We start from the raw sequence: 23071 nt of genomic DNA on the forward strand, positions 1-23071 counted from the left end.
AGCCCAAGCACAACAAAGCACAGCAGCTTATGTCAGTGGCATGGCATGGCACTGGTTCTGCTGGCAACTACTGGCCTGGCACCCCAAACAATAAGAGAAACAAAAACAAAGAAAAATAATATAAAATCCACCCCAACCAACAATCCGACGATTCTCTCTTCAAAATATTCCCGCCAACAGGCTTTACGGACAGAATACGGCTACGCCACGATTTTCCTTCCTACACCTTACCTACACACATTCTACATTCTTCCGCTGACCATTCTCCCGCCCTCTCATACTGCTTGCATTTACAAAATTTACAAACGCAACGCATGTAGAGTTTAGAGTACTATCAGTGTGGGACCGACGACGGATGATGATGATGATGACGACGGCGACGCACAAACAAATATAGAGATAGGTACATATGTATATTCCCATCCCATTCTCATATTTCTCTTTCCCTTACACCCCCTCCCCCCTTAAAGAATACGACTATATTGCAGCGAATTTCCATCAGCAACAACAACAACAACAAAACAAACAAAAATAACAAGAGAAAAAATCATTAATAACATAAAATGCCAGCTGCCCGTTTTCCTATCCAAAGCGATTTTCCTCAAAAATGTTACGTCACTGGATGTGGTTTCTCTACCTATTCAACGAAAACGGCAATCTTCGTCCTCCTCCCAACTACGCTCTTTATCGACGCTAAACCCACTGCCTTACCGATAGATACAGAAAAACACTACGAACGACGGCACCACCAGCTAAAGCAGCAACGGCACAACGACGACGGCAACGACAACGACAACGTATAACGTACAACGACGATAGGACTATATAAAAGATGCGAATACGAAGAGAAAGAGGAATCAAACAAAAATAAAAACACAAGCAACTGAAATAAAATGTATGTATCTGTAAAATGCAAGTGGAGTGAGGGCAAAATTGTTTGTTGTTCTTGCATCCCTCTCTCACATTCGCCTAACGGGCCTCAAATTTCATTCAACCTCGGAATAAAGTTGATGAACGCCTTGATGATGATGAAGATGATGATGAAGCTAGTGCTAGCTTGTCTGGTGTAATAGTAGGGGAAGAAGAATGTTTTTTTTTTCGTTTCTTTTCCTCTGCTTTCGTATTTATTTATTATTAGCAAAGAAGTTGTTTAGAAGAGGGATGAAAGGGAAGAGGAAAGACGGTGACGATAGCAGGTTTGTTTTTCTTTACTTTGTTTTGGTTCGTCTTTGTTGTGCGCATAACCGTTGTTTCTTTTTTAAAACGTTTCATTCGAAAAAGGTGGTGTTCAAATTTAAAGAAGATTTGATAAAAGAGAAGGAAAAGAGAGAATGAATTCCTCTCTCTCTCTCTCTTGAATCATTGCGCGATGAATTTGTGGATTATGGAAAATGGAAGGGAGGAGAAATGAACAGTTTTTCGCTCAATTTTGTTGGTTCATTTGAGAATGAACTTGGAATGGAATGTCGTTTCCATTTCCTCTTAGTTTGTCGTTGTTCTCATTCTCTTCATTCATTCAACATCCACTCCGACTCCATTCTCTCCCATGCGTCGCGCGGGCAAAAACAAAAACAAAAGAAGACTCAAAAAAACTATAAAACTATCTTAACTAGATTTGGAATGGAATTCCACTATTTTCAGTTGTTGTTGGTTTTTGTGAATATTGAACGGATGTAAGTATAATGAGAAAATCAAGAAAAAACAAATTAGAAAGGGTTTTTTTTTCTTCTTCTTTTTCGTTGATGTTGTTCTTGTTCTCATTTATGTTAAAAGAAGAAGGAAAGAGAGAGAATAGTGAAATAGAGGAAAAGTCAATAATACTATCAAAATCAAATAATTTTGTTGTTGTTGGGTTTTTTCTTGGGTTGCGTGCGTAGAAAAGGAACGCGCGTTGTAGAACTGTAGTATATTGTTGCTTTTTATTTTTGTCTCTTATCACTATTTTCTTTCTTCAAATTCAAACTGAAAGCGAAGCAATGGAAATTCCCTGCGTGCGTCGTCGTGGTCGTTGTACGTTGTTGTCGTCACCGTCACAGTTACCGTAAAATCATCATCAACAACAACAATAACAACAACGACAACAAGAAAAGGGGAGCAAAATATCTTTCCCAACAACAAGTATACTCGAAAGAGATAGAGAGAAAGTCAAAGTTTAAGTGATATGGTAGATGGCGGGAAATATATTGGGTGTAGTAGTAGGATAGGAAGGTAAAAGATAATCTAGAAAATTAACGGTGGGGTTAGAAGTGTCCCGCTTTTAGGTAGATAGGAATGTTCCCGAATCTTCTTCTTTTTTCAACTTGTTTTTGTTTGTATTCAATTTACACTGACCTTCTTGTAAGTAAGGGAGCCTTATTACATATTCCTAGACTTGTGGAATAGAAAGGGTCCTAACCATCTATTTACCTACCTAATGGGTGTTTTTTTTTTTTTTTAAATGGAAGCTAGATAGAATGTTAAGTTGGTAACACTATTTTAAATGGTGGCCATTTTGTCAGTTTAGTTTGACAATTTGTTTGACATTTCAACATGAATCAATTGACGCTAGAAAAACGCAAAATCATGTTAATGTTCGAAAAATGACATATACAGTATTGGACACGAATTTAGGACATTGAAAAGAGTACAAGTATTTTTCTACTTTTAGTTCTTTATTACTTGCAAGAGTAACGGTTCCTTTTTATGTTGTTGTAATACAAATCTGTAAATGATTGAAAAGTAAAATACCATTTTGCGAAAAATTAAGATTGTTTGTGATTTGCGTTGCTTTTAGCTGGACATAAATTTAGCCCGTTTTGCGATCAAAGAGTGTATTTTTAATTTTTGTGTTTTTTAAAAAAGAAAATAATAATTTTTGAGGTAATTAAATATTCCTTTAATGATCTATATTAAAAAATAAAAGAAAATTAATTAGTCATGGCAAAAGGAAAATAGTCCTCAAAGAAAAAAAGAAGTCTGATCTTGAAAATGAAGTCAAAAGGCCGGACGTTAACAGACATTTCTAAGTTTCTAAGTAATATTATACTGTTACGCCATCTCCTTATCAGTGTGGCTTCAGACCAGTGTGGTTTCAGACCAGGAAATTCCACTATCGTCCAAATATTCACACTACGGCAGATCTTGGAAAAAACCTAGGAGCTTCAAATCGAGACCCACCATCTCTTTATCGATTTTAAAGCCGCGTATGACAGCATCTATAGGGAAGAGCTCTACAGAGCATCCCTGTCAAACTTATCCGTTTGTGCAGAATGACGATGGAGAATGCACGCTGCTCCATCAAGGTCGGAAAAGATCTCACCGATGCATTTGATGTTTACAAAAGATGTAAACAAGGCGATGCACTGTCATGCGACTTCTTCAACATCGTTCTGGCAAGAATTGTGCAAAACTCAACGGCCAACACTAGAGGCACAATCTTCCAAAGGTCCATCCAACTACGCGGACACGCGTTGGGTTTAGTGGTCAATGAGGGCAAGACCAAGTATATGCTGTCATCAAAAAAGGACATTGAACAACGACGTCTTGGACAAAACGTCACCATGGGCAGCTTTAACTTTAAGGTAGTTAAGAACTTTGTCTACCTAGGCACCGCTATTAATGCAGACGACACCAGCGCTGAAATCAAACGAAGAATAACTCTTGCAAAGCGCTGCTTCTTTGGACTAAGAAGGCAAATGAGTTGTAAAGTCCTCTCTCGAGGATCACCATCTATAAGACACTCATCATCCTGATTCTCATTTATGACGCTGAGGCCTGGCCCTGTCAAAAAAAGATTACAACGTCTTAGGATGCTTCGAGAGAAGATGCTTCGGCTTAGATGGCTAGGTCATGTAGAGCCAATGGACATTAACGCTCCAGCCGGCCCGGAAGGTCTTCGAATCCAATCCCAAGAGACGGCCGGCGCGGCGCAGTAGAGGAAGACCGCGACTCAGGTGGCGCACCCAGGTGAGAGAGGACCTCAACCAACTTAGCGTGCGAAACTGGAGACAGTTAGCTAGGGACGTTGATTTCACGTTTTCTTTAAGCCAGGACAAGACTTTCCTTATCGACAAAAGTTTCGCCTGGAACACGCTACAATGATTGGGAAGGACTAATGAGAGACTTGATTTCAGCCTTTCAGAGTACACACCTCCACCAACCCCTTCTTTTGTTTTTGACCCATCTGCGTAAAACTGGATTGGCTCATCCTCCAAGAATGTCCTATCTTCATAAAAAGATCTGTGAGGTATAGACATCGGGAAATTTCTGTCGAATTGCAGTTGGGGGATGGTGTAGTCTGTGTGCTTTTGAATGGATTCTAAATATTTAAGAATTACGGAGTGGCCAATGTTGTTGTTAGTCCACTGCGACGAAGCTTTGAGCTTGCAGCTATTTGTTTGATAAATATGTCAAGAGATGTTAGGTAGAGCAAGGTGTTCAGTGCCGCAGACGGGGTCGTGCGAAACGATCCGCTTATACATAGGCAAGCTGAACGTTGGACTTTATTTCGCTTATCCATGTTTATACCTTTCTCTAAAGCAGTCCACCATACTGCCACACCGTACGTTAATTTCGGTCTGATTACCGATGTGTATAGCCAATGCGTGATTATGGGTTGTAAACCCCATTTATTACCAATAGCTTTTTTGCAAGAAAAGTACAGTAGCTTTTTTGACTCTTTCCTGTACGTTGCGTTTTTAATTTTGTTTTTTGTCTAAGACAAGACCCAGGTATTTAGCCTCGTCTGAGAATTTTAATTGGATTCCTTTAAAGTAAGTAGGGTTGACAAATAGAATTTCGTATCTCCTCGAAAATAAGACCAGATCGGTTTTGTGTGGGTTAACACCCAGTCCACACCGATCAGCCCAAAATATTAGTCTGTCTAAGGCACTTTGTAAGAGTTCTTTTAGGATATTAAGATGCATTCCTGAAACTGCTATAGCAACGTCGTCCGCATAGGCTATCACTCTGAAACCCTCCGCATCCAGACTAGCTAGGATTTCATTCACCACTAGGTTCCAGAGGAGAGAGGATAGAACACCACCTTGCGGTGTCCCTCTACTAACGAATCGTCTGCTAGAAGAGTTGTCCAGTTTTGAGTTAATTGTTCTGCTAGTCAGCATTTAATGAATTAACTCCCGAAGCGAAATCTCTACATTTGAAGATGTCAGTACAGATGTGATTGCAGATGTTTCCACGTTGTTAAAGGCACCTTCGATGTCAAGGAAATCAACCATAGTGAACTCTTTATGATGGAGGGAATATTCGATGGTGCGTACTAAAGTGTGTAACGCTGTTTTCACCGATGTCTTGTATCAATTCTTGCCCTTAAATGGATACCAATCAATCTTTCCAAGGTCTTGAGAAGGAATGATGATAGACTTATAGGCCGTAGATCTTTAGGATTGACGTACGAGCATTTACCTGCTTTGGGTATAAAAACAACTTTAACTTCTCTCCATGCAGAGGGAACATGGACTAGGTAAAGACAGCTGGTAAGCTGCCTCAAGGATTGGTGCAATTATGCCAGAAGTCTTTTGTAACTCGGCTGGTATTATTCCATCTGGTCTTGCAGATTTAAATGGTTTGAAGCTGTTGAGAGCCCATTGTAGCTTATCCCTTGTGATCAGACCTTGTGGATATGTTGTATTTGAACTTGAACGTAGATAATTGTTGCAAGTTTCGGTAAGAGAACTACCGGGAAAGTGAGTGTCCAATAGTAAGTTCAGCGATTCATTACTTGAATCTGTCCTGGAGCCGTCTGAATTCTTCAAGCAGCTTTGCATCGCTGGGCTAGTTAAAAGAATTTTTCGTAACCTAGAAGCGTCAGAAGTTTCTTCTATTGTGCCACAGAAGAATCGCCAAAAAGATCGCTTAGATTTCCTTAGTGCCTTCTTGTAGATTCTTAGGGATTCTTTGTAAGATTCCCAGTGAGAGGCTAGTCTTGCGGTTTTGGCCCGGTTGAAAAGTTTCCTGCATTCTTTCCTTAGCGAGTCAAGCTCTGAGGCCCACCATTGTGGTTTCCTCTTTCCTCTTATGTGTATAAGTGGACAAGCAATTATTAGCGTTCTCTTCATTGCTGAGGTAAAGTCACTGACTTTGTAAGTAAAACTTTATCAAAAAACTGTTGAATGTGCTAAATTCGTGTCCTGGCGAAAAATTGATGTTTCTACATTCCATACTTTTTTCCTCTTACGGATGTTAAACATATTTGATGAAGTACATAGCGCTATTTGTATGTAATGTAAATAAGATATAACTAAATTCATAATAAGAAAACAAATTGAAAATTAAACGGTTTTTATTTTCTTTAACAAGTGTGCTAAATTCTTGTCCGCCACTGTAGGTACGAAAATTTTGTTTAGCGATAAAACTAACCTTTAGTTGAATGGATACTCGAATACTTAGGTACATCAAAATTGCCGTATTTAAAGTGTTGACAATTCTGACGTTATGTTAAGGCACCGTTACATCCATAAAAACTGAGTTTTTGGTGTGTTTGATGTGTTGGTAGAATAATTGGTACAAACTTTTTTAAAAACGATGCTTTTTTAGGACATTACAGTCAATGGTGACCGTTATTAAGCCAAGATTACTGACTTTTTCGTTCTGTGGTTTCGAGCTGTGGTTTAAACAAAATGGCGCCACAATTGATTTATTGAAGGAAACGTTTGGTAACCGCATAGTTCCACGTTACGGACACGTACCTGTGAAGGGGCTTACAAGATCCTGTGATTTTACGCCGTCACTTAATTATTTTCTGTAGGAATTTGGTAAGTCGCTAGTCTACACTAATAACTCTGAAATGATTGACCACTTAGAGAAAAACATTCGGAGCGTTACTGCCGACATATCTCCGATCACCAATTTTTGAAAAATTCATCGAAAATCAGACTTCGAGATAAGACTATGTCCAAGCTAGCCGTGGCGCTGCTCATTGACCAGAAATCATATTTGAATTATTATTTCAGAAGATGATCTTTCGAATAAAGTAAATTCCGGCGCCGTGCATTTATAAGGTTAAGTTTTAAGAATCGGGCTTATTTCAATTTTGTAGAAAGTAGAAGAAAATAAACAATAGTCCTTTGAACACTAGGGGCCTAGTGCCTTACAAGTCCCAACCATTCCTGTGTGCGAGTACTATTGTCAGGGATGGAGGGGACCTACAGTTTTAAGCCGAATCCAAACGGCTAATTCGAGAAAGCACTTCTTATTACAAGAATTACTCTTGGAGGATTTGTCAATTTACTCGCAAGAGACAGTACCCGTGAAAAACTTAGGCAGGGATCGAACCCAAGACCTCTGGTTTGACAATCCAATGCACTAACCATAATGCTACTTTGGAGAAAGTAGTAAGGCCATATTTTGAACGTTGGCCTTATTTCGCAGTACCGTAAATTTCATAACACTTACAAAAAACATCACCTTTATTTCATTCCATTTGTAAGCCTTATGCCTCTGAAAAAAACACCCTTTACTTGTTCTCCTTACATTTTCAAGCTTTGACGAGTTAGGTAATGTAGTTAAATCTATCTAAGTTGAGTAGGCGTATATTTTTAGGTAAAAACTACAAACCTCACCTGTGGCTCTATGCAAAGATGGATACCTACAACCTACACGTTCCTAACCTATTTTATCTCGTAAGATATACCTTTTTGCACCCTTCCTAGGTCCGCTCCGTATCTATCTAGTGTTGTCCCCCTTTAGGTAATAAATAGGGTGTAAAAATATTATTAAACTTCCTTCCTTCCTTCTTAGATTAGGTAGGTAAAGCAGTTGGAACGTAGTAGGTAAGGTAGGTATCTAAATTACTTTTCTCGCTTTTGGTTTTTCATTCGATTTGTTTTGGGGCTCATTTTTACGATTTTGTTTTCCATCAAATGTGAAAATATAGGTCAGCAAGCGGCAATAATTGCACCCAGCAAATTAGAGAGAACCGAAGCCAAAGCCCAAAACAAGACCCAGATCCCCATAATAAATAATGGATGGCGGTGGATGGATTCGATGGATATGAAGGTAGTGCAGTGCGGTGTTCGAAGAAGCTTTACTGTTTGTTTATTTGTTTGTTTTTATGTTTTGTTTTCTTCTTCTGCTGTAAAAGTTTTGTTTTGGTTTTGTTTTTTTGTTTCGTTTTTTTGTTTTTATTTTTCGTTGCTGCTTTATTTTTGCTTTGTTTTTGCAGCCTTGTGCCAATTTGTTGGAAATTGGAAGCTACATAGGTCGGTATCGGTATAGGTAGGTAAGGTAGAGGTGAGGTAGATTTGAGTATAGACGCTTGCGTCGTTAATTTGTTGGTTTGTTTTGTGTTTTTTTTTTTTCTACCGTGATTTCGAAATTTGGCGAAAATATATAATTTTATTTATTATGTATGTTTTTATCTTTGGTTGTGCTAATTTTGTACCAACTTATAGCTTTGTAGGTATAACTAGTTAGGTTGATAGATACTTTTTTGAAGTAAACAAATAGGTAGTAAGAAGGTTAGAAATAAATGCAGTGTCATTTTAATATTTGTAAGACGTAATTAGACTAAATGGGGCACTGTGATTCATTTTCTTTTTCTTATCTTCATTATAATAGATTTTATGACGAAGAAAGTTTTGTTTGTTTACAATAATTTCCGTAGTACTCATATAAAGAAGCAAAAGCAATCAATGAATTAAAATATATCGATGATGATTCAACAATAATTTACGATTGCAAAATTGAAAAAGTTGTACCTACTTATGAGGAATGTGCTTACTATTTAGATGCACAATCGAAAAGTTAAGTGGGTTGGTAGGTAAGTAGGTGAGTTTTTCTACTTGAATTTTGATCAATACTGAATTAAGTGTTCCCGGGAAAGGAGGAGGGGCATTACTGCTTCTTTTAAAAGAAAAAAACATGTTTTTGACTAAGAAACTTTTTCGGTGATGAATTTTAAAGAAATTACAAATTTCGCCTCATTTCTAATTTATTAACTTTTTAATTGCATTCCCTCCTCCTTCGAGCATTTTTTGTTGGATATTTGTTATAAATAGAGAGTTTTGAATATTTAAGCTAGATTTCGTTCGAAAAAACATTTTTTCGACCACAAAGTTATCTGAAATGTTGAAAATAGGGTAAACATCTTAGAGACTCGAATCAAGAGGGGTTTTGTAAGCCACAAAATTGTACAAAATGACAAGTTTCGTTTGTAACAGTTCTAATTGATAAGACTGTTGTGAAAATAAACGAACCGAATTAAGGAAGTATGATACGATGGCAGACGATTGTCCGCAAACTCAATAAGAAATGAAAGTAATCAAAACGAAATCGAATTCAAATTTAAAAAGAGGCTGGGATGCGACCCACACTGATAACTTCCCATCCCGTCTGTCGATTTGTCTTGCTTAAAAGTTTGTCTATATGTATTTTTAACAAATTTGCTCACTATTTTTTGTAGATCTTATTTTTAATGAAAAAAACGGACTGTTGGATTCTTATATAAAAATTACTGAATATTGAAAACAATATTTTCTCTGAAATAAAATAAGTTTGAAGACAATATTTTTAATTTTTGAAAAGCTATTTGAGCCGAAAGTAAATTTTTACCAAGTTTTAGTATTGTTTTTCATTTAGAGTTTTATTTTTTGTAAAAAAACTGTCAATTCGAATTTTTTAAAAATTTTACCAAATGTTGAAAACAATATTTCTTATAAGATAAAATTAGTTTGAAGCCAATATTTAAAATTTTTGAAGAGATATTTGAGTCTAAAATCAATTTTTACCAACTTTTATACATTTTTTTCAGGTTTTTATTTTTTGTAAAAAAAACTGTCAATTCGATTTTTCTCAAAATTTTTCTTAATGTTGAAAACAATATTTTTTATAAGAAAAAATTAGTTAGAACCAATTATCTGAAAGTTTTTAAAAGATATTTGAGTCGAAAATCAATTTTTACGAACTTATGTTAATTTTTTTTTCGGTTTTTAATTTAAAAAAAAAAAAACTGTCAGATCGATTTTTTTCAAACTTTAACTGAATGTTGACAACAAAATGTTTTGAAAGATAAAAGTAAATTAAAGCCAATATATCAAAGTTTTGAAAAGATATTTGAGTCGAAAATCAATTTTTACCAACTTTTATAAATTTTTTTTCTTCGTTGCACAAAATTGTTTTAGAGATGAAATCATATTTCAGTCGTAAAATTTTGGAGGTGACAATTTTTTTTTTCAGTTTTATTGATTTATAAAAAAAACCGTTATATTGATTTTTTTCAAAAAATATACCTGTTTGGTATCACGTTATAATATATTATATAAAATTTAATTCAAGTCTCTAGCGTTTTTGGTTCGTAAGATATTTAAGGTTAACCAAAATTTTCACCTTTTTTTAAACTGCTATGGTAAAAAAACCACCCACGCAATTTTCTTGAGAGCCCTTTCTGCATCTTTCTGCCTTATTATCTGTATAACAAAATTTATTTGAAGTCGATATCTATACTGGTTCTTGAGCTATGGAGGACGAAAAAAACGTCGCGAACGTACGGACGTACAAACGTACGTACACACGCACGCACAGACATCTTTCTAAAAATCTTTTATTTCGACTCTAGGGACCTTGAAACGTCGAGAAATGTCAACATTTTCAATTTGACAAATCGTTACCATTACAATAACTTCCTATGGGAAGTTAATAAAATAGGTAGCAGACGCGCCTGAGTATAACCTATTTGTGATTTATTGAAATCAAAGACAACTGTCAGACGCAAATAGGTTTGTTCGTCAATTTCCTCACAAACAGCAAAAGCAGTGCTGTCGCCTTACTTAATTAGGAACAAGGTAAGTTTTATTAATCGAAATTATCAAATTAATTTGATAGTGGACTGCGAATAGGGTGTTCTTGAAATATATATAATCAAATTAAAAAGAAACAAGATGGGCGCCGGTAATTTTTTTTGTAAAAGGAAATTACAAACCTTTTGGAGCAGAACCGACCAGACCAATTTGTGAACAAAATACAAAAATGTTTTAAATAGATAGAAATATTTTTAATTGCTTTTGATTTTGCTTGGGAAACGTTACAAGTAAGATTTAAACCCAAGATCTTGTAAGAATTTTTGAAGACAAGGGGTTGGTGTATGACACCGAAGATGGACCGTTAACCTAATGTTCCAACTGGACAAAGCGAGTTCCGCTTTCTCGGAATTACCTTTTTTTTTCTTTTTCGAAACGAAAGTCCAACGATTATTACACAATTCTCAATAGTCATTATATCGATTAATAAAAGAATTCGACTTTTCAAATACAAATCAGATACTTAGCTTTTCTGGATGTCCTGCCAACTTCCCTCTCCTAGCAGTTTTTCAAATCCTTTTTTTCTTCTTCCAATTTTCACTTTTCTTTTTCCTCAAAATTTTTCACCTTCTCTATCACTTTAAACAACACTTGAATTTCTTTTACTTCTCAAAGTTTTTCCTTTATCTTTTCCTTTCAATTTTCTTGAACCTCCGGTTCAGATTCTATCTCGCAAAAAAGTGATCTTCCAGGCTTTAACCTTGCCTTGATGACCTCTTCTTTTTCTTTCATTCCCATATGCTTCCGGCCAATCAGAAAGTGTGAGTCTCGTTCGCGTTTTAATTCAGCTACACCTAGCAATTCAATGGGTGCATTCAGCCATCCTATTCACATCCCCATTATTTTGGAGAAACTTCGATAAGTTGCATGAAACTCAAATTTTTAACGCGTTCTTTTTTTTATCTTGTACGAAATTCCAATTATGTACAAATTGATGAAAGCTTATCAATTTATTCTTTTTTTTGTTTTAACTGTCGGAGGGTGGAAGTTGGCAGTGGTTTTTGATCTCGCGATTCTACTCTATTTGTCGTTGGACTTTCGCGCAGACTAGGGGATTAGGGACTCGTGTTAAAGTTCCATCTTTTACATAACGAAATTCATTTATTTTGGGCACACAGCCATTCTCATATGAGTAACATCAGCAATCGAGGACCAAGTGTCACTCGTGCTCTTTTTTTTGTTTGTTTTGGCGTTACCAGACCGTCTGTCGTTCCAACATTAACTTTGTGGACCGCCCGTCGCACAAATGTACCATTTTGTCCACACCTAATTTTGGTTGTTATTCCATTATATAATAAGAGCAGGACACTGACTGATGCAAGACAGGATTCAACTAAACTCTTAGAATATATTGGAGCCACAACGAAAAACGGTAGGTTAAAAGGGACCAGGATATAGAATAGGTGAGTGAAACTTGTTGTGGTAAATTTTACCGCAGAATCTTTGTTTGGAGATAAACTTCCGATAATGTAGCACATTTTAGAATTCTTTTTAGTGTATTTATCTCGAATACTAGAAATAAAAAAAAAAACAACTAAGCAAACGTGCTTCTGCGACAAAAACTTGGTTTCAACTATTTTTTCTTAATATTGTATTCTTCTTTAACTTAACGTCCTTACTTTTCTACTAAGAAGTTATTTTCGAAAATTGGCCGATTTTTTTCAGTCACAGTTCAACATAACTTGAGGATTTTTGTTATAAACTCATGATTTTGGTTTTGTACACTAAAAGTTGACGTTTCAAACCATCTTTTTCCCTCTTAAGAGTTCATTAACTTTGGCTTTTCATAGCTCCCAAACAAAGTTATAGCTGCCCATGGTGACGTTTTTTCCAAGACGTCGTTTTTCAATGTCCTTTTTTGATGACAGCATATACTTGGTCTTGCCCTCATTGACCACTAAACCCATCTTCTTCGCTTCCGTCGCAATGCTCAAAAACGCTCCACTGACATCACGCTTTGATCTTCCAATTATGTCAATATCATCTGCGTATCCGCGTATTTGAATGAACCTTTGGAAGATTGTGCCTCTAGTGTTGACGGTTGAGTTTTGCACAATTCTTTCCAGAACGATGTTGAAGAAGTCAAATGACAGTGCATCGCCTTGTCTAAAACCTTTCTTGATATTAAATGCATCGGTAAGATCTTTTCCGACTTTGATAGAGCAGCGTGCATTTTCCATCGTCATTCTGCACAAACAGATAAGTTTGACAGGGATGCAAACTAGACATTGCTCGGTAGAGCTCTTCCCTATAGATGCTGTCATACGCGGCTTTAAAATCGATAAAGAGATGGTGGGTATCGATTTGAAGTTCCTTGGTTTTTTCCAAGATTTTCCGTAGTGTGAATATTGGGTCAATAGGGGACATTCCTGGTCTGAAGCAACACTGATAAGGACCTATTAGGTTTTTGACGAACGGCTTCAGACGTGCACATAATACGACAAAGAGGATCTTATATGCAATGTTAAGCAGACTGATGCCTCTGTAGTTGGCGCAATTAAGAGGGTCTTTTTTTGTATGTATCGGGCACACTATGCTAAGATTCCACTCATCGAGCATGCTTTCTTTCGAACATTTTTTGAAGATGAGTTGGTGCATTGTTCATCTGCGTCGCCTAGGTTGAGTGGTTCTATCTCCCTTACAGTGAAATTCGGTTCGTCATCGCCGTTATATAGTTTCGAGAAGTGATCTTTCCATATTCTCAATATAGACAGCGGTTCTACTACGATGTTCGCCTGATCGTCTTTACAGGCTTCGGTTTGTGGCTGGTACCCTTGGGAGGTTTTTTTTCCTTTTTGGTAAAATTTACGCACCTCATTCCTTTTGTGGCATCCCTCTATCTCCTCGATCGCGCGCTTCTCATTCTCTCCGGCATTTTTCGTCAAACCAGGTGTTTCTCTGTTGTGGCTGTGCCACTGGTATTCAATGCTTAATGCAGGCAGTATAGGACTCCTTAGGAGGTTACTAGAGACTCGAACGGAAAAGGACATGGCAGTATCTTGCGATTTTAGCCGTCAAACTTTGAAACTTCTCACAGTGCTTCCTTGTTTTGGCTTGGACCGGCATAATCGAAGCCGTACCTTGGCTACAACAAGATAGTGGTCCGAGTTAATGTTGGCCCCCTGGAAAGTTCGAACATCCTGTATACTGGAGAAGTGTCGTTCATCGATCGAAATGTGGTCAATCTGGTTGACAGTTGAGTGATCAGGAGATTTCCATGTCCCCTTGTGGATATCAATAACTAATAAAATATTTGAACGAACGTTTTTGGAAACCAAAGGTTCTGTTATACTTTGAAAAGTGAAATTTCACAATGAAATAAGTTTTTCTTTGCCAAGTTTTGTCTTTGGCGTAGTTGAACCGCATTTCGTCTATAATGCTTAATTATCCCTCAATCGATGATATTTTCGCTTGATAAGCACTTAATCTTAATAAAACACGTGATACTAACCGAAATTGAATTATAAAACTGACGGTTTCTACTTTCTAGTTCTTTTTCAAAACACATTTCAGAGTGATATTTTCAAATCCTAAAATAGACAAATTGCGATTTTTAACTAGAGAGTAAAGAAATAAATTGGTGCAATGAAAAGAAATTTCAAACTGCTTTCTAACTCTAGAGTTGTAATGAACTCTAAAGTTGATCAACTTGAAAGTTTGTCATAAGTTAAGAAACAGTGAAATAAAACGCCCCTAAAATACAGACCGGTTGTCTTCTTCTGCAGAAGTTACTTACAGTAAAAAGTCTAAATTTGAAAAATCCTAGAATTTAGATTTTCGTTACTGGGTTGTTTTTTAAGAAATAAAGAACCTGCGTAGGGTTAACTTGAAACCAAGATGTGTAATCATACTTTAGGAAATCAACCATCGAATATTTGTTCAATTTTTAATTTTTACTATAGCGAACGAATTAATTTATGGCTTATTGACTCCATCACACGTTAAAAATGTCATCGTCTATTAGCAAAAGATTCGTGATTTTTGTATTGCTCTGCCATTGAAAAAAAAGAGGCTGGGATGCGACCCACACTGATAAGTTCCCATCTGTCGATTTGTCTTGCTTACTTTTTTTTATAAAAAAAACTACTGAATATTGAAAATAATATTTTCTGTGAAATAAAAAGAGTTTGAAGATAATATTTGTAATTTTTGAAAAGCTATTTGAGTCGAAAGTAAATTTTGACCATGTTTTAGTATTCTTTTTTGTAAGGTTTTTATTTTTTGTAAAAACAAAACTGTCAATTCGATTTTTAGTTAAATTTGATTGAATGTTGACAGCAGTATTTTTTAAAAATAAAAGTAGTTTAAAGGCAATATCCCAATGTTTTGAAAAAATAGTTGAGTCGAAAATAAATGTTTACCAACTTTTTTTATTTTTTGGTTTTATTTTTTGTAAAAAGACTATCAATTCAATTTTTTTTTAAATGTTCCCGAATTAAAATTTTTCTTATAAGTAAAATTAGTTGGAAGCCATAAACTCAAATTTTTTGTAAATATATTTGTCGAAGTTCAATTTTTACCAACTTTTAATAATGTTTTTTTTTTTTAGGGTTTTCCTTTTTATAATAAACTGTTAATTCGATTTTTCTCAAAATCTTACCAGATGTTAAAAACGTTATTTTTCGTTGCACAAAATTTTTTTGGAGATGAAATCATTTTTAATTCGTAAAATTTTCGAGGTAACAAGTTTTTGTTCAGTTTTTGTTGATTTATAAAAAAAATCGTCGTATAATATAAAATTTAATTCAGATCCCTAGCGTTTTTGGTTCGTGAGGTATTTAGGGTTAACCAAAATGTTCACCTTTTTTTAAACTTCAATGAAAAAAAAAAAGTCGCGAACGTACGGACGTACGAACATACGTACACACGCACTCAAACATTTTTTTTATTTGGACTCTAGGAACCTTGAAACGTCGAGAAATGTCAAATTTTTCAATTTGACAAATTGGACCCATTACAATAACTTCCTATGGGAAGTTAATAATTTGGATTGGAAATGGTTTCAGTAAACTAGTACAGCTCGAGACTCTATCAATAAGTTGAGCAACATTTAAGGTGATTGAACCATCTGCAGTTCCCTTTTATTTATTTTTAATCATCTCAAAAAATACTGTTAAACTAGCAAAAGATGTTCATTCAGAAGTCAAGTTTAAAAGCTCACAAAAAGAAGTAGCAGAAGCCATATATCAGAAGATATTTCTAAATATTAAATGCTCTCAAATTTGTGACATTAAGAACAACATTTTGATTAATTCAATGAATTTACTGAGATTAAAAAAAAACTTTATTAATGTATTTGATTTTTTCCATACAAATTACCAATAAAAACGAAATAAAAATATAAATATGTACTTTGATTTTGTCACATAATCTTAAAATGTATGCGCAATTCTATAAGAATATAAAATATTTTTTATATGACTGCAATATACCAAGTCTAGCCGCATAACGGCCTTGAACTATACGATAGCAAAGTAGATTCTTGCATTCCAGTCGTGCAATTTATTTACATACATTTTACTTCTTAGTATACGTACTTATCTACATAAAGTATGTACGAAATGAAACAATACAAATTTGAACTTTTCACGTTGTACTTTTCTTGAGTGCTTTTGATTGTAACGAAGATAATTTAAAATAATAACGTTTTTTTTCTTAGAAATCGAATAGAAAAACATTCTTATTTCTTCTATGTTGCTTACGTTTTTTTTAAAAGAAAGTGGTCATGTTTTTCATTTATCAAACCAGGAAATCAGACTTAGAATATGCCGCAGCTTTGTATCCAACTTAAAAGAAAAATGAACATGGTACACTAAGGCGTATGAGTACTTTTTTATTCTATTAATTTTAGGTATTTATAAATTGAACTCCAACTTAAAGGTCGTGTTATTCCTACTGCGTGTTATTCGCTATTTCCTCTTACATGTCTTCTTAGAAGGAACAGGGTTATCCATTTTGCGGTTTCAAAAGTAAAACACAGTCAAATATTTTCATGATATTTCTTTTCTATTATAAAGTTTGAATGTGAATGTGACATACGCGAATTTTTGCAAGCGTCGATTCTTTTGAGGTAATTTTTCGAACACTTTTTAAAACATTTTAGGTGCTCAACCGTTATAAGTTCTTCTGCATAAACACGGTCTTTCGCGTAGCCCCACAAGAAAAAGTCCAGTGGTGTCAATTCGCATGCTGTTGGTGGCCAGTTCATATCGCTACGACGAGAAATTACGCGGCCAGAAAATGTCTCTTGCAATAATCAATATTCGCTTGAGTTGTGTGGAGATATACCCTCTTCGCCACTATTTATAAGTGACTAAAAATCTTGACATTCTCGGAATGCGCATCAGCAATCACCTACTTTGGAGCGATCACATACGCAGGTGTCTGGGTTCTCCGTCTGATCTGGTTACAATCTACAAAACCTATCTATATACGTCCTAAACTTGAACATAAGTCTCATCTCTTGGCTGGTGCTCCAGTACTTTATTTAAGCCTCTTGGATAGTATTCAAAGAAGAGCTTTTAAAATGATTGGTAACGTTAACATCATCAACTCGATTATGTCACTTAAACATCGCATAAAGTTTCTTGTCTTACCATTTTATACGGACTATGCTCTAGTGAAATAGCCAGTTGCATTTCTTCCCTTAAACAATTTAACTTTAATACCCGCACTAGGAATGCCCATCAGTTAACCCTTGAGCCTAACTTCGGCCGTATTATGAACTACAGAGATTAATTTTTAAGCCGTACTGCGCGAATGTGGAATTAATTGATACGCTCTATCTTTCCCTATCATTGCAATATTCAGGAACTCAAAATCAATGTACACCGACACCTCCTATCTAACCCTTTTCTCTTTTCCTAATTGTAAAAGTGATACAAAAATAATTTGAAACAGGATAGCAAATGAGATCAAGTAAAACACAATATGTTTTTAATAAAAGAAAGGTCTTGATTTATTTAATCTTTAATAAACGATGCCAACTTACGACAACTACTTCCCGTCACGTATGTCTCCATATGCGCAAGTTAGTTTTATTTTTGAATGTTGCCATTGTCATTTGACAGCTCGGCCTCTCCTGATGGTTTCCGAACCGTCCAAGTTCAACTCCGGGCTCACACTACACCATGGCTTCATATGGTCGCTTGATACGAAATTGGCGTATTTTCTTCGACTTAGCGGCCTGTGGAAGAGGTCTTCCACAATATATCGATCAAAATCTAAGACTTTCGTTATGATATATGGCCCCTTGAACTCCGGATCCAGTTTGCGTCGCTTTGAGGGGCATAGTCGATCACGACCAGATCACCTTCAGAATACCGGTGCGGTGGCAGATGCTTTCGATCGTACAAAGCTTTCCACTTCCTTCTCTCTCTCTCTGAATGTTGTCTGCGGCCTGCTGTCTTCTCCAACCAACATCGTCATCCTTCATGGTTTCATCTTGTATAGCTTGAACTAGTCGACCTAGTTGACCTAGGATAATAATTAAAAATTAAATCATTAGGGCAAAACCTGGTCGTTCAATTCCGCTGAGTATTGATGCTCCGTTGAATAGTGGGTAAAATCGTACACTTTAGCATACTAAGTAGCGTTTTGTTGGTCCGTTCTGGCTGGCCGTTTGCTCTCGGCGTTCTTAACATGCTGGATACCATATGCTTTCACAAAATCGGTAAACTCCTTCGACGTGTATGCCGTCCCACGATCAGAGGTGATGGTTGACAGAATATGGAAAGTACCACTCGCAATATATTCACAACAGGAGCTGTTTTCGCATTCCTTACAGCCCTTAGAACGGTGTACTTGCTGAAAGAACAGACTAATACAATTATATGAATATTACTTTTCTTACTTTTTGGGAATGGTTCCAGATGGTCGATGTCTAAACTCATAAACGGAACTAGTAACACTTCCATCACATGTAGCTGGCTCTCAGATTTTCCACCCTTAACTTTGTTTAAACAGCACTCAGGACACGCACCAATATAGGATTTGATGTAACGTCTCATTCGGGGAAACCAAAAATACCTTTTGATTCGGTCGATGGTCTTCTCTACTCCGGGATGTCCAACGTCGTCATGGTCGAGCGATACGCCACCTTACGAGCTGGGGTACCACCAATTTCTTCTGGTCATCAATATATCGGTACAACCGTCCTCCACCCAAAGCATAAATCAATTCAGTCTGCATCTTCATAGGCAAATTTCTTGACAGTTTATCCTTGAGGATCTGAGCTGAACATCTTGCACCTGCACGGTGGAAATCCAAGCCTTCTCATGTTCGTCGTGCCAACAAAACTCCTTTTTTAACAAATTAAAAAGCGGTTAAGCTATTCAGCTATAATTTCCTATGAATTGTTTAATGTGCAGTAAGTCCTTATTCCTGAGAACGAAGAATGTTTGTAACCAATTCAATCTCTTGAAATGTCTTCACAATTTTGCCAATTGCTTGCGTAGTTGGACGATTATACAAACCATAATCTCCTCTTAAAGTACGATATGGGGATGTGTCAGAATCACCATTTTTGTAGTAGGTTTTAACAATTTTTATGCATTGTCCGATAGTTAAGCTATCCATTTTCGTAAATGTCAGACTTTCAACTGAACACAAAAATATTGGTTTAACAACTTAGTTTGACAGTTGTCGAATTTCAGCCCTATACTTTTGAAACCGCAAAATGGATAAACCTTTATTAGAACAATAATTTAGAGGGCTCACTGCTGAAGGTTTACTATCTAAACTGACAATTGATGGTAAAAAGGAAAATCCTTTAATTTATTTTCTCAATCACTTTTTCATAAAACACTGAAAACCTGTGATTGAAATATGCACATAACTTGCCAGTAAATTTTAAATTTCGAAATAAATATTTTTATGACTTGGTATACAGCTGTAAGCCTTTCAACTGTTCTTCGAGTTTACATTTCTCTCTTTTGCAATTAAAAATTCGTTATCGTGCTTGAATACTCGAAATAATATGTGAACAAAATTCCGTTTAAGGATCTTTAAAACATAATTTAATAATATTTTTTACCACGAATCAATTACTTTTGAAAGCAAGAATTTTACTTGGAAATTCATTTTGCAACGCCATCTTTTTGTCAAAACATTTTTCCCCACTAAAACAAAAGCTTTTCCAAGTATCCTACAAAGCCCCCAACTGATGCGTATACCTACACTTTGTTGCATTTCAAGGAAAAACTTTACTTGAATTTTCTGTAAAGAAAACAAAATACATACAATTTCCTCTTAGTCAACGCGAAAATCCTGACAGCTCGAGCGAGTTTTTGTGTTCAATTCGTCAAATTTATAATTATATAATATAACCCAGTGTTGCCATAATAAAACAATAAAACTGCCACATTAACGACAATAATAATGTCAAATCAAAATAATCAATCATAATCAAAAGTTTGTGTTTATTTTGGTTTTCGTTGAAATTTTAATCGAACTTTTTGAAACGTTATTACTTTTGCAATGTTTTTCTTTTTTTATTGTTGAGAAGGCTCCTTTTCACGGTGTTGACTAATACTTACTCATAATATAAATAATATTCACATATACATGTTCAGAAAAAAGCTTATTCTTTCGGTTACATCGATAAAGTGTCTTTGTATAAGTGCGGTATACCAACCGGTGTTTTGCCATTTCGTGTTCTTTTTATGTATACATTCATACATATAATAAAATGTTCATTAAATAAAGCTCAAAGTGTGTTCATGTCGCATCAGTGTTCATATAATAATATATCCTTTCTCCGTATATCCTTCGAAGTAGAGTAGTGTTAAATTTGAAAGCTTCAAAATATAGATAAAAGCTTATTTCCATATGTACAGGAAATATGTTCTGAAAAAAACATAAACATAAATAAATACTTAATTATTAAAAATTTTGAAATTGAAATTAAACAATATGCCATTAAAACTTAGGCAGTAAAAAAAGGTGAGTTTGGTTAATAACATTTTTTATTTCCATAATACGGATAAAATAATTCACTGCTCCACACCTTCGTCCTCTTTTCTTTGATGGAATATCAAAGCGTTTATTGCTCGTAAATTAAAAATAGCATAAAAATATGTTTTTAAATTCATTTTTTTTTATGGTTTGTTTATATATTTTTGTTTTAAATGAAAACAAAAATTAATTGATTTTGAACAACATCAAAAAATATGTTAAAAGTGAAGTGAATCCTTGGAAATTTGTTGAACGAGGTCAAGGATTGTTTTGCAAATTATTTCTTATATGTATATTTACTCTAATACGGTGTGTAGGGTACATGTACTTTATTACTTGAGTGTATTGGTTTATGTGAAGAAACAACAATAATGTTATAGCTTTTATAAGTTATGCGAAAGTATAAAAGTTGGCAGGCACTTTTTTTAACACATTAATCATTTTGAAGGATTGTGAAAATGTAAATAAAATGATGTCAAAGTCTTAAAAGCTCGAAGTGTGTATACTTGAGTTTTGATGCATTTTTTTTGTTTGTTTTTATTTTTGTTTTTTAATAAGTGAAAACTTGACATTTGTAAAATTGTAGATAGGATCAATATAAATCATTAAACTTCCTTTTCCATTCACTAGTTTTAAGAACACACCTGTGAAAAATACGATAAGAACGTATTTTCAAAAATAGTGTCTTATCAAATGAAGTCTACCAAAATTTGTATTGGTTGGTTTTTAGCGATATTGTATATTTTTTGTTTGAGGTAAGAGGGTTTTTTTGAATTTGAAGCAAAACTTTGTTTTTAAAATATCTTAGTAATTTTTTAATTTTAAATTCACAGAATTTTAGATTCAATTCAATTCATGAAATTTCAGAATCTGCAACGATGATTGGGATCTGTTTTTGTTTTGATAACGAAACAAATCACCTTTTGAAACGTACATACATATACACAGGGGTTGAGCTCCTTAAGCTGCTCAACAAATACTCGTGCAGAATTTTTTAATGTAGCCTGAACTATGTTGAATGTAGCTCCGTCCTGTTCAATCTATAGACTAAAAAAAACTGTCATCGATCGATGGCTGGACATTGAAATCCAAAACCTTCATCAAACACTGAAATTTTCAGAACGTTTTCGAAGTTCTTTCATAGACCTTATTGACTTGGTCCTTATTAAAAAAAAATTGTTGTGGTAGATTTTTGTTTAGAAATAGACTTAGTCGTTAAAAAATAAGCAATTCGTTCCTGATAATTAGTCAAAACGGGCTTAATAATTGATAGCGAATTTAACAAACACAACTCCGACAATCTGTCTGATATCAACTGTCAAATTTCCCATTTGAAAAACTTTAGCTTCAGATTATAATTATGATGGGTGTTTTCTTAAATATTTGGGAACTTTAAATAGTAAGAAAAGACAGAAATTATTTCAGAATCTTTTTTTTTATTTTAACCTAGTGAAAATTTATTTTTAATTTTCAAGTAAGTCTTCTGAGATTTGTCCTTTGCAGCTGCATGATATATTCAATAAGTCCAATTGGTAACTACTATTTCCAATAAATGTGAACGTAAATCATCAATTAAAGCTTCCAATGATGCAAAAGTTGTGGATTTTTTTAGTATAAACTAATGACTTAAAAAATCTGCATAAATAATAATCGAAAGACTTTAAGGAGGCCGGTTACTAAGGCTTCTTCTAGAAATAAAGCTGTGACTAAATTGATTTTGCAATATACTGATGATAATATGCGCTGTATGTCAAGTTGCACAGTCTTGTAGAAACCAAATCCTGTCAATTTAACAGTTCCAAAGAAATAAGAACCGATGATCATGCAAGCAGCGTGTAAGTGGCGATTTATTAATGACTTGATACCGTAATTTTGTTATTGATAAAGCAATTTAACCAAAATTGAGCTTCATCACTAAAAACCATTAAATGGATGAAGTGATCTATCAACTTTTTGAATAGGTTTAATTTGTTCAAAGTAAATTGGTATCGAGTGTTGTTCAGGCCTTAAAAGATTCATTTTGATTTTCTCAAACTTAATTAACAGAAATGTCAATAAATGCTTACAAATTAAAACTTTCACAACGCAAATCCTTACGCTTTTTTCTAGGATATTTTTGTAAGTTGATCAATTCGAGCAGAAAAAAAGGCCTCAATAAAAAAAGATGAGTAACTTTTTGTTACTTACTTAGGCCACAGAGCTGTTAAGTCCGTTGGGAACCTCGTAAGGGGAATAGGGCCTCTTCTACGCCTACGCGCATTCGTGTACAGTTTCCGTACATGTGTTTCAGCTCCCTCCAATTTTTGCCTAGTGACGTGATTCCG

General features: G+C 35.0%; 1 protein-coding gene across 4 annotated transcripts in view; it reads left to right on the plus strand.

Moving 5' to 3' along the window:
- LOC129946332 (rab GTPase-binding effector protein 1) overlaps positions 1 to 23071 on the plus strand; it is a 302925-nt gene that overhangs the window by 147444 nt on the left and 132410 nt on the right. Inside the window, exon 1 of one of the 4 annotated variants that reach the window (XM_056056475.1) lies at positions 20048 to 20735. The exons of the other annotated variants lie outside the window; for them this stretch is intronic. The gene's annotated coding sequence lies outside the window, so the exon portion shown is untranslated. Of the gene's footprint in view, positions 1 to 20047; positions 20736 to 23071 lie in introns of those variants that run through there. 4 annotated transcript variants of the gene reach the window in all.

This window comes from Eupeodes corollae, chromosome 2 (assembly GCF_945859685.1).
Source record: "Eupeodes corollae chromosome 2, idEupCoro1.1, whole genome shotgun sequence".
NCBI classification, from domain to species: Eukaryota; Metazoa; Arthropoda; class Insecta; order Diptera; family Syrphidae; genus Eupeodes; species Eupeodes corollae.